Here is a 15,274-nt window from a genome sequence, read left to right on the forward strand (position 1 = left end):
TAATATATAAACAATAGAACTTCCTGTCAGTCATGAAGACACTCTTCAGAGAGAAAGGAGGTCTAGTTTTATCTTTTCCTAGTAGTAACAGATGGCAGATGCATTTGGGTTCGTATTTTCCAGCCATAATTTCCAAAGCAAGAAGTCTTTATTAAGAATATATGAATAATATAGGGACACCTGGGTGGCTCAGTCTGTTGAGCATCTGCCTTTGGCTCAGATCATGATCCTGGGGTCTTGGGATCAAGTCCCGCATCGGGCTCCCTGCTCAGCAGGGAGCCTGTTTCTCCCTCTGCCTGTGCTCTCTCAATCTCTCTCTCTCTCTTTGACAAATAAATAAATAAAATCTTTAAAAAAAGAATATATGAATAATATAATTTTAAAATAACCTTGGCCTCATATCTGAAAATAACATTGAAGTCATTACTTTTCTTGGAGCTGTGCTTATAAGAAAGGTGGTTTAAAAAATGGACCAGTGATTATCAGAATATTAGTAATTGGCAAATCTAGGCAAGAGAGTACTAAGTCATGGAGGAGGGCTTGAGAAATCTCAAACATTGCCTTCCTTTCCATCCTTGATAGGATTTGAATCATTATTTTTTAAAACAAATTTTATAATCATGTCTTTTCCTCTAATATATCCCTGTATGTGGTGATGGTAGTTCATAGTGGTTTGAGAGTCAAAGCTTGGGAATCGGAGACCTAGGTTTAATCTCTGCTCTACCAATTAGCCCATTAGGCCAAGTGGCCTGCAGAAAGTGTCCCAACTCCTCACATTCAGTTAACACAAATAAAGGGTAGAATAATAACTGCATATATTGAGGTAGTAATGCCATGACACAAGATGGCTCCAGTTTCTCCTTCCTCCCAGGGAGACAAGTATTCAACAATACACAGACCAATTCCTTTTGTGAGTAGTACAGATACCAGTGAAGAGGCTCTTACACCCCATGTGAACACAAAACCAGTTACATCAAAGCCAGTAGAAAAATTCTTAGCAATCGATTTCCATAATCCCTGTCCTCAGTTCAGTGCAGTGTTACCATGAGACCACTCTCAGCTTCTGGCATCTCTCTGAAGACTGAAAGATGTACCAAACTTAGAGAATTTTCAGCAGGCTACTTGAGGGTCTGATTTTTATCTTGCCTAAATCTAAGTGCTGACAGGAAAGGGCAAATTGAGGGTCACTGAAAACAAAAGCAAAGGTTTGTATCAGCACATACATACTTGTGGTAGTCCTCCCCAACTTGGCATGGAACAAGTTGGAGAAAAACCCCAACTCATTGCTTCTCCCTGGGGAGGGAAAGAGTTAGATCATGTATCCAATATTCCAGCTTTTTGGGGAGCTGACTGAGGGACTGATTTCTGCCTCACCTGTCTTGGAATGCTTTCGGAACCTGACATGACCTAGATGCTTAGAGGAGCCGATGAGAACAAAAGATACCTGGGTACTCTGCACTACTCTAGAGAACCATGTGCTAGCGGACAAAAGATGATATAGTTTGGTGGTCTCTTCTCCAGGGGGAAAGGGAACAGTGTGATGCATGCATCAAACATTCTAGCTTTGTGAGGGCTTCCTAAGGGACTGGTTTCTGTCTTGCCTGACATGCAGTACTGGTGGGATATGGCATACTCTAGAAATCTTCAGCCTACAGAGAACAAAAGAGAGCAAAACAGCTTGAGGCAGCTACAGAGAACCTGCAGTACCACAGACAGACACAGGTAGGAGCAAGAGGTTATAAACTCCTAGAGAAGAAAGGAAAAAGGGAGAAGGAAAGGGGAGGTGAGAGGAGGGGGAAAGTGAGGGAAGGAAGGAAGGAAGGAAGGAAGGAAGGAAGGAAGGAAGGAAGGAAGGAAGGAAGGAAGGAAGGAAGGAAGGAAGGAAAAAAAAGAAAGAAAGAAAGAAGAAAAGAGAGAGAGAGAGAGAGAAGGAGGGTGGGAGGAGGGAGGGAGGGAGGGGGGGAAAGAAAGTAGCCAAATGCCTCTACAGAGGGATTTGAACTCTTTTTTTTCCTTAACAGGCAGTTATAGCTATGAACAGCCCAAAGGTGTTGTTTCACTGTGGTCCATCTTACATATTTTCTCATGGGAAGTCTTCTGCAATTCTTAACTTACTAAAAAAATTTTTTTTTAATTTTTAAATTTTTTCCAAGTTTTTATTTAAATTCCAGTTAGTTAACAGTGTAATATTAGTTTCAGGTGTAGAATTTAGTGATTCAAGACTTACATACAACAGCCAGTGCTCATCCCCACAAATGCCCTCCTCAATCCCCATCACCTATTAAACCCATCTGTCCACCCATCTCCCCTCCAATAACCATCAGTTTGTTCTCCATAGTTATGAGTCTGTTTCTTGGTTTTCCTCTCTCTCCCCTCCCCCCACCATCATTTGTTTTATGTCTTAAATTCCACATATGAATGAAATCATATGGTATTTATCTTTTTCTGACCTACTTTGCTTAGCATAATTTTCTCTAACTCCCTCCATGTTGTTGCAAATGGCAAGATTTCATTTTTTATAGAAAGCAAATAACATTCCATTGTATATTGTATTGTAAAGATGTATACCACATCTTTATCCATTCATCAGTTGATGGACATTTGGGCTCTTTCCATAATTTAGCTATTGTTGATAATGCCACTGTAAATATCAGGTGCATGTGCCTGTTCAAATTAGTATTTTTGTTTCCTTTGGGTAAATACCTAGTAGTGCAATTGCTGGATCATAGGGTAGTTCTATTTTCAACTCTTTATGGAACCCCTATACTGTTCTCCAGAGTGACTACACTAGTTTGCATTCCCACCAGTGTAAAAGGTTTCCCCTTTCTCTGCATCCTCACCAACATCTGTTGTTTCCTGCGTTGTTAATTTTAGCCATTCTGACTGGTGTGAAGTAATACTTCCTCGTAGTTTTGATTTGTATTTCCCTGATGATCATTGCTGTTGATCATCTTCTTATGTGTCTGTTGGCCATCTGGATGTCTTCTTTGGAAAAATGTCTATTCATGTCTTCTGCCCATTTTTAAATTAGATTATTTGTTTTTTGGGTGTTGACTTTGATAAGTTTTTTGTAGATTGTGGATACTAACTCTTTATCAGATATGTCATTTGCAGGTATCTTCTCCCATTATGTAAATTGCCTTTAGTTTTGTTGATTGTTTCCTTCACTGTTCAGAAGCTTTTTATCTTGATGAAGTCCCAATAGTTCATTTTTGCTTTTGTTTCCCTTCCTACAGTGATGTGTCTAGTAAGAAGTTGCTATGGCATAGGTCAAAGAGGTTGCTGCCTGTGTTCTCCTCTAGGAGATGGTTTTATGGGTTCCTGACTCACATTTAGGTCTTTCATCCATTTTGAGTTTATTTTTGTGTATGATGTAAGAAAGTGGTCCAATTTCATTCTTCTGCAGGTGGCTATCCAGATTTCCCAACACTATTTGTTGAAGAGACTGTTTTGTTTTTTTTTCCCCATTAGATATTCTTTCCTGCTTTGTTGAAGATTAGTTGACCATATAGTTGTGGGTCCATTTCTAGGTTCTCTATTCTATTCCATTGATGTAAGTGTCTGTTTTTGTGCTGGTACCATACTGTCTTGATCATTAGATCAGAGTACAGATATATTACCTCTTTAGTTAGGTTTATTCTTAGGTATCTTATTATTTTTGGTGCAGTTGTAAATTGGATCAATTCCTTGATTTCTTTTTCTGCTGCTTCATTATTGGTCTATAGAAATGCATAAGATTTCTGCATGTTTATTTTGTATCCTGCAACTTTACTGAATTAGTGTATCAGTCTAGGAATTTTTTGGTAGAGTCTTTTGGGTTTTCTATATAGAGTATCATGTCATCTGCAAATAGTGAAAGATTGACTTCTTCCTTACCAGTTTGGATGCCTTTTATTTCTTTGTGTTGTCTGTTTGCTGTGGCTAGGACTTCCAGTACTAAATTAAATAACAGTGGTGAGAGTAGACATCCCTGTCTTATTCCTGACCATAGAGGAAAAACTCGTAGTTTTTCCCCATCGAGGATGATATTAGTTGTGAGTTTTTTGTTTATGGCCTTTGCTATGTTGAGGTATGCTCCATCTAACCCTACTTTGTTGAGGGTTTTTATTGTGAATGGAATTTGTACTTTGTCAAATGCTTTTTCTGCATCAGTGAAAGTATCATATGGTTCTTATCAATTTCTGTGCTGGTTGTGGGTCTGTTCAAGTTTTCTATTTCTTCCTGTTTCAGTTTTGGTAGTTTGTATGTTTCTAGAGATTTATCCATTTCTTCGGGGTTGTCCAATTTGTTGGCATATAGGTTTTCATAATATTCTCGTAATTATTTGTATTTCTGTGGTATTGGTTGTTATTTCTTCTCCCTCATTTGTGATATTATTTATTTGGGTCCTTTACCTTTTCCTTTTGATAAGTCTGGCTTGGGCTTTATCAATTTTATTAATTTTTTCGAAGAACCAGCTCCTGGTTTCATTGATCTGTTCTATTGTTTTTTTAGTTTCTATATGATTTATTTCTGCTCTAATCTTTATTATTTCCTTTCTTCTACTGGCTTTAGGCTTCATTTGTTGTTCTTTTTCTAGGTGTAAGTTTAGGTTATTTATTTGAGATTTTTCTTGCTTCTTGAGGTAGGCCTGTATACACATCCCATCTATTCCAGTGTGTCTTTCAAAGCCATTGTTTCCTTGTTGATTTTCTGTTTGGATGATCTATCCATTGGTGTAAGAGTGGGGTGTTAAAGTCCCCTAATATTATTCTATTATTATCCATGAGTTCCTTTATATTTGTTACTAATATATATATATATATGTATATATATATTTATATATATATATGTATATATATATATATGAGTGTTCCTATGTTGGGTGCATAAATATTTATAATTGTTAGATCTTCTTGTTGAATAATCCCCCTTATGATGAGGGAGAAAGAGAGAAAGAAGAATTATGGAACATACAAGAAGTGTCCTTCTCTTGTCACAGTCTTTGGCTTAAAATCTAGTTTGTCTGTTATAAGTATTGCTACTCCGGCTTTCTTTTGACCCATTTGCGTAATAAATATTTCTCCATCCCCCCTGGTCTGCAGGTGCCTTTAGGTCTAAAATGAGTCTCTTGTAGGCAGCATATAGATGGGGTCTTCTTTTTTATCCATTCTGATACCCTGTGTTTTTTGGTTGGAGGATTTAGTCCATTTACACTCAGAGTACTTATTGATAGATATGTAGATATGTATTTAGTGCCATTTTATTGCTTGTTTTGTTATTGTTTCTGGAGATTTTCTCCATTCCTTTCTTGTTTTTGTCACTTTTGGTCTTTCCTTTCCACTTAAAGAGTCCCCTTTAATATTTCTTGAAGGGCTGGTTTAGTGGTCATGAACTCCTTTATTTTTTATTTGCCTGGGAAACTCTTTATCTCTCCTATTCTGAGTGATAGCTTTGCTGGATAGAGTATTCTTGGCTGCAGATTTTTCCCATTCATCACTTTGAATATTTCTTGCCATTCTCTTCTGACTTGCCAAGTTTCTGTTGAGAGATCTGCAGCTAGCCTTATGGGTCTTCCCTTGTAAGTTAGGGACTTCTTTTGTCTTGTTTAAGATTTTTTTTCTTTGTCACTGTATTTTGCAAATTTAATTACAATATGTCTTGGTGTTGGCCTGCTTTTGTTGATTTTGATGGAAGTTCTCTGTGTCTCCTGGATCTGGATGTCTGTTTCCTTCCCCAGATTAGGGAGTTTTTAGCTATTATCTCCTCAAATAAATTTTCTGCCTCCTTTTCTCTCTTTTTTTCTTCTTCAACTCCTATAATATGAATGTTATTATGTTTGAAGACATCACTGAGTTGGCTAAGTCTATTGTGTTCCATAATTCTTTCTCTCTTTTGTTCAGTTTCATTATTTTCCATTACTCTTTTGTATCACTTATTTGTTCCTCTGATTCTTCTGTCTTTGTGTTCATTGCATCACATCTGTTTCAAATTTGTTATTTTGTTTTTCATTTCTGACTGTTTTTTTCACTCTTTTATCTGCAGTATGAGCCTCCCTGAAGTCTTCTATTCTCTTCTCAAGTCTGCTGAGTATCCTTATGATTGTTGCTTTAAATTCACCATCAGACTTGTTACTTATATCTATTTTGCTATCTCTGGCTGTGACCTTATGTCATTCTTTCATTTGGGATGAATTCCTTCATCTTGGCACTTTGTCTGTCTTTTTCTTCTTCTGTGTGTTAAAAAGGATTGTTATGTTTCCTGCTTCTGAGAGTAATGATTCTCTCATATAGTCTCCAGGACCTGGCACTTCCAGTAGTGTGTCTGGTGTGTGCTGCATGCACTCTGCTGTTGTGTTCTTTTTTTTTTTTTTTTTTTCAATAATAATATTTTTTTATTATATTATGTTAGTCACCATACAGTACATCCCTAGTTTTTGATGTATGCTGTTGTGTTCTGGCTGCTCTATTCTTCAGGCCAGTCAACTGCAGAAGCTCTCCTTGCCTGCAGTGGGCAATGTTTGATCCTTGACCAGAATGTGGCAAATTTTAATAGGTGTGCTCTGGTCTGCTTGTTAAATGAGACCTGATACTACTTCAGTATAGCTGAGGCCCTGCAGAACTCTCTGGTTGGGGGTCATGATGTGGGCAGGGGTTTCTGCTGGTCTTCTGGGAAAGTGCCCATCATGCTGGGACTAAGACAAACTTGACCAAAAAGGCTGGTCCCACTAGATCACAGTGGTGTTAGACTTGGTGTAAGCAGGTTAGGCAGCTAGTGTTCACGCTGTGCTGTTTATCACAGGTGGCTCCTTTTTTATGCTGGGGGGCAAGGCAGAGAGGGAAATTGCACCAGCCACCTCTTTTGTCCCAGAGAGGGGTCTCTGTGCTTTCTGCTTTCAGGGAAGCACTCCAAGAAGAGCAAATAGTCTCCCCACTCTGTGTCCCAGGAATTTTTCAGATTGGTGTTTCCACACTGCCCCTGGATTGCTTGCCTACCTTCTTTCCAGGAGCAATACAGTGCCCTCTGGTCTCTAACCCAGCCAAGCCTGCTGACTTAGAACTCCGGGCTTTAGGGATGTGGTGGGAGCAGGGGCCTGCACTGGTCTTCTGGGGGAGGGTCTCACCATGCTGGGACTGAAGTAGATTTGACCTAGAAGGGCAGTTGTGCCAAAGCGCAGGGGTGTGGGACTTGGTGTAAGTAGGTTAGGCAGCCAGTGTTGGGGCTGAGCTGCTTCCTGTGGGTGGCTCTGCATTTATCCTGGGGAGCGAAATGGTGGCTGTTGGCTCCTTTGTCTCTAGAGAAGTGCCTCTGTGAATGCTACCTCTCAAGGACATGCTCCAAGAAGAGTGAACAGTCTCTTCCCTGTGTATCTCAGGTGTTCTTCAGATCAGTATTTCCACACTATCTGCCCCCAGGTTGTTTGTCTGCCTTCTCTCCAGGAGTAGGGTAGTGCCCTCAGGGCTCTATCCCAGCCACATCCACCGCCTGTAAAACTCCAGTCTTTAAGCCCCACTGGTTGCAGTCCCTTTCATTTTCCCAGCCATTGGCTTTGGGGAAGTGTTCCCCTTTTACATTCCCCTGTGTGTGCCTCTCTCTTTGGACTTTTCCTTGACCACAGCACCTTCCTGTCCTCTGCAGCACCCAGGATCCTTTCTCTCCCAAACCACATCTTTGCACTTCCTACCTTCTTTGATGTGACTTCTTCTCTCCCTTTAATTGTGGAGTTTGTTCTTTTCGTCTTCAGGTTGATTTCTGGGGTGTTTGGAATGATTTGATAGTTATCTAATTGTGTTCCAGGGATGAGATGAACCTAGAATCCTACGACACTGTCATCTTAGCTCTTCCTAGCCTTTCTTAACTTTATATTTCTATATATAATGGTTCTTTTTTTTAGCTGCTTCACTGGTTTTCATCAATTTGATAATTATATGTTTCAGTGTGATTTTCTTTGTGTCTTTCTGCCTGGGATTCATTGAGATTCTTGAATCTATGAATGTAGTTTTTATCAAAACTCAAAACGTTTTAGCCATTATTTTTTAAAAAATGTTTTCTGTCTCTTCAACTCAGTGAGACTATGCTCTCTTCAGTTTCTCTTCCTCCCACTCGAGCCTAGACTGTGCCTCAAGGAAGAAAGGTGGGATGGTTATGGGGTATACCTGTTTTCCCCTCTTATTCATGGATCACTGTTTTATGCTGCCCTTTGTCTAAAGTCAGTTGTTTCATATAGTGTATCCAGTCGTGTAGTTGTTTATGATGGAGAGGTAAGGTCGTCCAGACTCTATTACTGTCTTAGCTAGAGAAATGCTTTTTATCTAATTTTTTACTATTTTAGTAATTTTGAATTTTCTTTTCTTTTCTATTTATATACAATATAAATGTATGTCCATCATTTTTCTAAAAATTCAATTTACTTAACATATAGTATATTATTGGTTTCAGGGGTAGAATTTAGTGATTCATCAGTTGCATATAACACCCAATGCTCATTATATCAAGTGCCCTCCTTAATGCCCATCACCCAATTACCCCAGCCCCCTCTCACCTCTCTTCCAGCAACCCTCAGTTTGTTTTCTAGAGTTAAGAGTTTCTTATGGTTTGTCTCCCTCTCTGATTTCATTTTATATTTTGTCCCTTCCCCTATGTTCATCTGTATTTGTCTTCCTTTGACTGACTAATTTCACTTAGCATAGTACTGTCTAGCTCCATGGTGTTGCAAATGGCAAGATTTTGTTCTTTTTGATGGCTGAGTAATACTCCATCATATATATACCACATCTTTTTTATCCATTCATCTGTCAATGGACATTTGTGCTCTTTCCATAATTTAGCTATTGCTGATAATGCTGCTGTAACATTCGGTGCATGTATCCCTTCAAATTAGTATTTTTGTATCCTTTGGGTAAATACCTAGTAGTGAAATTGCTGGATCATAGGGTAGTTCTATTTTTAACTTTTTGAGGACCCTCCATACTGTTTTCCAGAGTGGCTTCACCAGTTTGCATTCCCACCAACAGTGTAAGAGGAATTTGTGAACACTAAACCAGCCCTGCAAGAAATATTAAAGGTGATTCTTTGAGCAGAGAGAGAGCCCAAAAGTAAGAAAGACCAGAAAAGGAAGAGACAATCTGCAGGAACAGCAACTTAACAGGTAATACAATGGCACCAAATTAATATCTTTCAATAATTTTTCTGAATGTAAATGGACTTAATGCCCCAATCAAAAGACGTAGGGTATCAGAATGGATAAAAAAGAAGACCCATCAATATGCTGCTTTTAAGAGACTCATTTTAGACCCAAAGACACCTCCAAATTGACAGTGAGGAAGTGGAGAACCATGTATCATACTAATAGACATTTAAAAAAAGCTGGAGTAGTCATCCTTATATCAGACAAACTAGGTTTTAAACCAAAGACTGTAATAAGAGATAAAGAAGGACACTATATCATAATAAAGGGGCCTATCCAACAAGAAGATCTGTTAATTCTGTAATTTTTACACTTGGCTTATAAGTAACAGACAACAGTCATGATCACAGAGAATGGTAAATGCCTTTTTCAAATAATGGATAATTTATTTGGTATTTTCTATGGTCTGAATGTTTGGTCCCCCCAAAATGTTGAAATCCTAACCCCCAAAGGTGATGGCATTAAGAGGTGGGGAGTCTTTGGGAGTTGATTAGGTCATGAAGGCAGAGCCCTCATGAATGAGATTAATGTCCTTACAAATGAGACTCTACAGAGCTCCCTAACCCCTTTCACTGTGTGAGGATACAACGAGAAGTCTGTGACCCTGAAGAAGGCCCTTACTCAACCATGTTGACACTCTGTTCTTGGACTCCCAGCCTCCAGTGCTGTAAGAAATGAATTTCTGTTGTTTAGGAACCACTCAGTCTGTGGTACTTTGTTATAGCAGCTGGAAGAGACTAAGACAACTTAGTCTTAATATAAACTAATTACTTATTAATATTGACAAACTAATTACCTATTAAGTTCTCTGAATTTGAAGTTTACCTTCAAAGGAGGACCTGAGTCTTTTCTAGTTCCAAAGGAACTATTAAGGTGCTATTTTTCATTTTCTTAATGCATATCCAGATTTCCTAAATGTTGAAGACCTGAAAATGTTTATGGTGAGTAACTCAGAACACTTTATGATTTATATTCCTTCTTGTATAATAATGATCATTAACTGCATTTCAAAAAATTGGGATGATGATAATTTCTTAGAAAGGGACATTGTGTGAACAAGGAGGGCTAGGTGACTACATCTGGGTTGTGAGGCCAACGTAAAGAGTTGGTTTTGACATAGTTGGTAGGAGAGGTCAGTGAGACCAGACTGGGTCAACAGGTTGAATTTTCTTTAATATGCAATTGGGAAATATTGAATGTTGGGGCAGGGGAATGGTCCAGCATGAAATGAGGGAGAAAGGGTGATATTTAATATTAGCAATTAAAACAGTGAAGCCTGACTGCATTGCTTACTTCATGATTGATTTTAGGCACATTTTTGAGAATGCATTTCACCTGGAACTAATGCAACATATTTCACAGTATTGTTATGAGAACTAAATTAACTTACCTGAAAGTACTTGGAAGTTGAAAAAAATACTGCAAATGAGTTTGTTATTATAGTTGTTATGAGGAGCATATCACAAACAGTATTTTGAGAAGACCATTTTGGTAATGACATGCCAGTTGGAATGGAAGGGAGAGGCTATGGGCTGGGAGACTATAGGATGTTTTCATCTTTGTCCTAAGAATTCTTCAAACCTCTGTCACAGTTAATGTTTGCTGAGTGGGGGGGGGGGGAGAGGACTTTCAGATCTAGAGTATTACTTCTCACTCTTTAATGTCCATACAAATCACCTGGAAATTTTGTTTAAAGTGCAGATTTTGATTAAGAAGTTTGGGGTAGGGCCTGAGATTCTTCTTTTTTAACAAGCTCCCAGGTAATGGCAATGCTGTTCATCCATTGAACATGCTTTATGTAGCATGGATTCAGAGAAAGATGTAGGGAATGAAGACCCAGAGGTAGTGCAGATTCCAGGTGGCAGCTTGCTTTACTTCCAGTTTTGGTCAATTCCAGATAGTGTAAAAAAATCAAATGTCTCTCACTCTGAAGGGTTTCCAAGCTAAGCACATCAAACAGTAAAAGTTATATTCTGTCTCTTTCATTACCTTGAATTATATTTAAAAGTCTTTTCCAATTATCCTATCCCCTTTCTTTTTCCTTTCTTTCTTTCTTTTTTTTTTTTTAATTAACTGTAATGGTAAGGAGAGAGAGCCCACAACACAGAGATGATGATAAGATAGAGCCAAGGGGAAAAAAAGCCATCTTCCTATGAGAGTAGTGTTAAAATGTAAATTAAATTTCTTCTACCTCCTAGAAATTTAATTATGGGAACACATCCTTAATATTGACAAACTAATTACTTACTAAGTTCTCTGAGTTTGAAGTTTACTTTTTAAAGAAAAAATTGAACTAAATAATGGAGCATAAAAATTGATAGTATTATTTCTCTCTGTAGATTTCAGAACTTGGCTTTGAGAGAAGACTATGTCACTGAAAAGTGAATTATACTGACTTTATAAGTATGAGTGCTTATCCCTTCTTATTTTGCTTTGAATGTAAGTCATCACAAAGTAAATGGCTTGATCGAACACAGCCTTGTAACTTGAAGGGTTCAATAGTTAATGTATATGTTGAGCTTAGGGTGACCCAAATATGATAGATATATGAAATAATCATCCACATAGCATCTCTGGAAAATATTAGAAGAGCTCGTTGTAATTATCATGCAACTAAACTAAAACATTTTCTTTGTATTAAACAGCAGTATTTGAAGGAATTAAGGACATGTTCCCGTTTTAGTTTCAGTTCACATTGTTTAATTGGAAGTTTTCTTTTCTCTTTAAAATATTTTGCAGAGTATTTCAAAGTTTTCTTTTCTCTTTAAAATATTTTGCAGAGTATTTCAAAGCTGAAGGTGGCTGGATGAATCTCTTCAGGATAACTTAGCCTATATTTCCAGAGGCTCTATACCACACCACAAGGGGGTAGGTAAGGATTTTGTAGGTTGAAACATTTTGAATAGGTAGATAATCCAAGTGGAAAAGAAGTCTCCCTCGTGATCAGGTTAATTATAAACATTGCTCTATCTTAGAGATATACTTAACTACTTAAATAGTTCTTAAATGATAGAAATTTAGGCTATTTTTAGTTTTTTGCTATAACCAACAGTGCTGTACATTGGAAGATGCTTTGTTTTGTACACAAGAGAATATTTACAGAATGAATTGCTAGAAATGGTATTGCTGAGTCAAAAAGGATGCATTTCAAATTTTGTCAGCTGTTACCAAGTTGTCTTCCCTATGTTGTACCAATTTTGGTTTACATCAACCTTTGCGAACACAGCATGTCATCAAACTTTCTGATTTTTGCCAATGAGAGAAGTGAAGAGTAGTGACTTTTAACTTTTAATTTGCATTTTATATTATGAGCACTCATGCTGTCAGTGAACAGACACTCAAACTCTACAATGGATTTATTGTTAATTGCCAGGTAGATATAGTTTGGTATGATTAAAATGTCCAAATTGTATTAGGAAAAATGTCAAAAATTATAAAGGGTTAAAGGACTTTCTCCTTTTACAAAAACCTTCAAGAGACAGAAGGTAAGGGGCAACCTTGAATAAGGGAAATCTTCATGCTTTTGTTTTTTCTAGTCTTTAAGCTTCCCATTATCATGTTTCCGATTCAGCTATCCTAATATTTTCCCTTTCAATGTCCTTTCTGATTTTTGCCTGTATTTTCAATAAGATCATGAGTTTTAAAAATTTGAAAAAAGGGGAGATTTTGAAGAAAATAATTATTGGAAAATTTATCCCTCATTTCCTCTGGATCATCTAGAAGGAATGAGACAAGGGGGTAGGTAAGAAACAGTACTGTTTGTTAAGCAACAGTACTATTGAGTTTATTTCCGTATAGAAATGTTATTTCATTTAATCTCCAACATAACTTTCAAGACAGATGAGGTCATCTTCATATTACATATGTAAAACCCGAAGTCAAAGGAGGGGAGCAGTTGGGTAAGGTTACTCAGCTAGGGAATGAAGCTGGAATTGGATCCCTTTTTCATGTCACTGCAAAGCCCCCTTCTTCCATGTGACACATTTTCTCTGCCTATATCATGTTACATAGAAAGGGTTTGTCAGTTTAGTATGGCTGCATCCCGCCTCAACTCAGAAAGGCCCTTTGCTTTTCCTATGGTGGTTTTTCCTATAGTGATACACACATAGACATTCTGAAAATTCAAATGTTGGTGTATATGAAAAAGTGAAGTGTCTTAATTGATTATTTTAAATATGTAAGAAAAAGAGTTTGTAGACACATGTGACTCACTGACAGAAAAACTATTTTGTTGACATTAAAGTTGCAATTGCTTTTTTGCCTAAATTTCTCAGAGGAATTTCAGTAAAAGATATCCACAAGAGTATATTTGAATTCTGTCCTGGCAAAGCAGCCTGTTGATTAATTGAAGTATTTATTTTTTTTCCCATAAGACATTTTAACATTACATGGGGAAGGATGACCCAGCTTCATTTCTCCAGGACATGATTTCCTTAGAATGATAATAAAGGTTGCATGAAAAAGGATGGTATAATTGTACGAATGTGAAAAATGACAAGGTAAAAAAAAAAAGTAGACAGACTGACTTGAGACTTTAATATCCTAACAAACACGGCAGTCTTTGGGGGATTTTGGTATGGTGAGTTTCCCAATCACATTTGACCCAGAACTTCGTTTCATGAGCATCCTGGGGGACTGATGTGCAGGAGGAATCCACTGGGAAACACTGATGTAGAAACAGCTGTTGGTAAATAAGGATAGCTACATAAGTACCAGGATATGGTACTTACCATGACCTTTAGGTTTATTGGTTTCTGAAATCTAGAGTGCCTGCAGTTTTTCAGGCACTTCTGGCCTGATTTATTCCCCAGGTCTTCAGCTCACTAAGATCCACCATTCTCAGCTTTCTTACTGCCGTTAGATGGTCAGTATTCTCTCTGCTATCCTTCATGCTATAGAATAGCAAGGCCTGTGATCATCAATTGTTATATTTGCAGGTTGGCCCCTGAAACCCTAATTTGTGGTGGATAAAGGAAAAAATTCCTTCCAAAGGATTGTTATATTTTCACCTGGTAAAGTTACTGAAATGTCACTGTGACAAACGCTGTTTCATCTTAATACACATGCTTTTTTTCTCAATTCCCATAAAATATTTTATTTTGAAGGACTAAAAGTAAATGCTGGTTGGTTAGCAGTAGGTAGTGAATTGTGCAGCGCACCACCCGTACCTCCCCTCAGGACGAAACACTCATTCTGCAAATTGCCATGTGTGCTTGCTACCAGCTGTCACAGCTGAGTGCCTCCCCAACAATTGCCCTCAGCAACAGGGAGCAGCCTCTCCCAAAGAAGGAACCAGTAATGCAGGATAAAAGGCCAGGCCTCTACCCGAATTTGACTCCAAAAGGCTAGTCCACCGCCAATCTCCCTGTGAATTCAGCTGAGTCCCTTACTGCAAATTCATTGTGATTTAACCTCTCCCTCTGCTCGCTGTGGCTTCCTGAATTCTTCTCAAAGATATTAGTCTCAAGAGCCCTGCTCTATAATCTTCTTGCACATACCTCTGCGTCTCATTCACTGTTTATTGATGGATCTGACTTAGGCCATAATATTTTTGAGAAGAATGTAGGCCTGCATGGTGGCCACAAGCATGGAAAAGAACGGACCTTGTAAAGCTGAGTTTGTACCTATCTGAGTCTATTCAGGCAAATATCTGTAGTCAAAACATGTAAAAGTGATTAATATCCGTCTAAAGTGTGGCAACCAAAATACTTCTGTAGAGGGAATTTACTCCTTGCTGGAAACAAAGAATTTCTACTTCTCTGAGTCTGGGGAGAAACCGGAGAAAATAAAACATTATAATGCACATAGAATCTTGACCTTTTCTAAGGAACTAGACTTGGTTCACATGGCCAGTCTTTTTTTGTCATTGCACCCCAAATACCTGGCCTAAATCAGATGTGGAGAGGAAGGAGGTGAAGCCAACTTGGTTCTATTAATGTAGACTACATCTCTAAATAAACATAGTTGGACTTCTTAGAATCTACCAAATTCTTAACTATGTATCAGGCTAAGTCAAGAGTGTACAAATACAGAGAGACTCCACTAGTTTTGAGAAACTCTACGATTATGTAGGGAAGGGCCAACCTTGAGGAAAGTAGGTAATTTTAG

General features: G+C 38.0%; 1 long non-coding RNA gene and 1 pseudogene across 4 annotated transcripts in view; one reads left to right on the forward strand and one right to left on the reverse strand.

Moving 5' to 3' along the window:
* Positions 1–15,274, forward strand: part of LOC123796523 (uncharacterized) — a 580,540-nt gene that overhangs the window by 391,985 nt on the left and 173,281 nt on the right. For all 4 annotated transcript variants that reach the window (XR_015722242.1, XR_015722241.1, XR_015722243.1 and 1 more), the window contains exons 4-5: positions 8,961–9,127; positions 11,947–12,034. This is a non-coding gene — a long non-coding RNA (uncharacterized LOC123796523). The remainder of the gene's footprint in view (positions 1–8,960; positions 9,128–11,946; positions 12,035–15,274) is intronic.
* LOC148107493 (small ribosomal subunit protein uS10 pseudogene) overlaps positions 1–15,274 on the reverse strand; it is a 54,563-nt pseudogene that overhangs the window by 34,869 nt on the left and 4,420 nt on the right.

Source organism: Ursus americanus, chromosome 29, assembly GCF_024610735.1.
Source record: "Ursus americanus isolate L20-20 chromosome 29, mUrsAme1.1.p, whole genome shotgun sequence".
NCBI lineage: Eukaryota > Metazoa > Chordata > Mammalia > Carnivora > Ursidae > Ursus > Ursus americanus.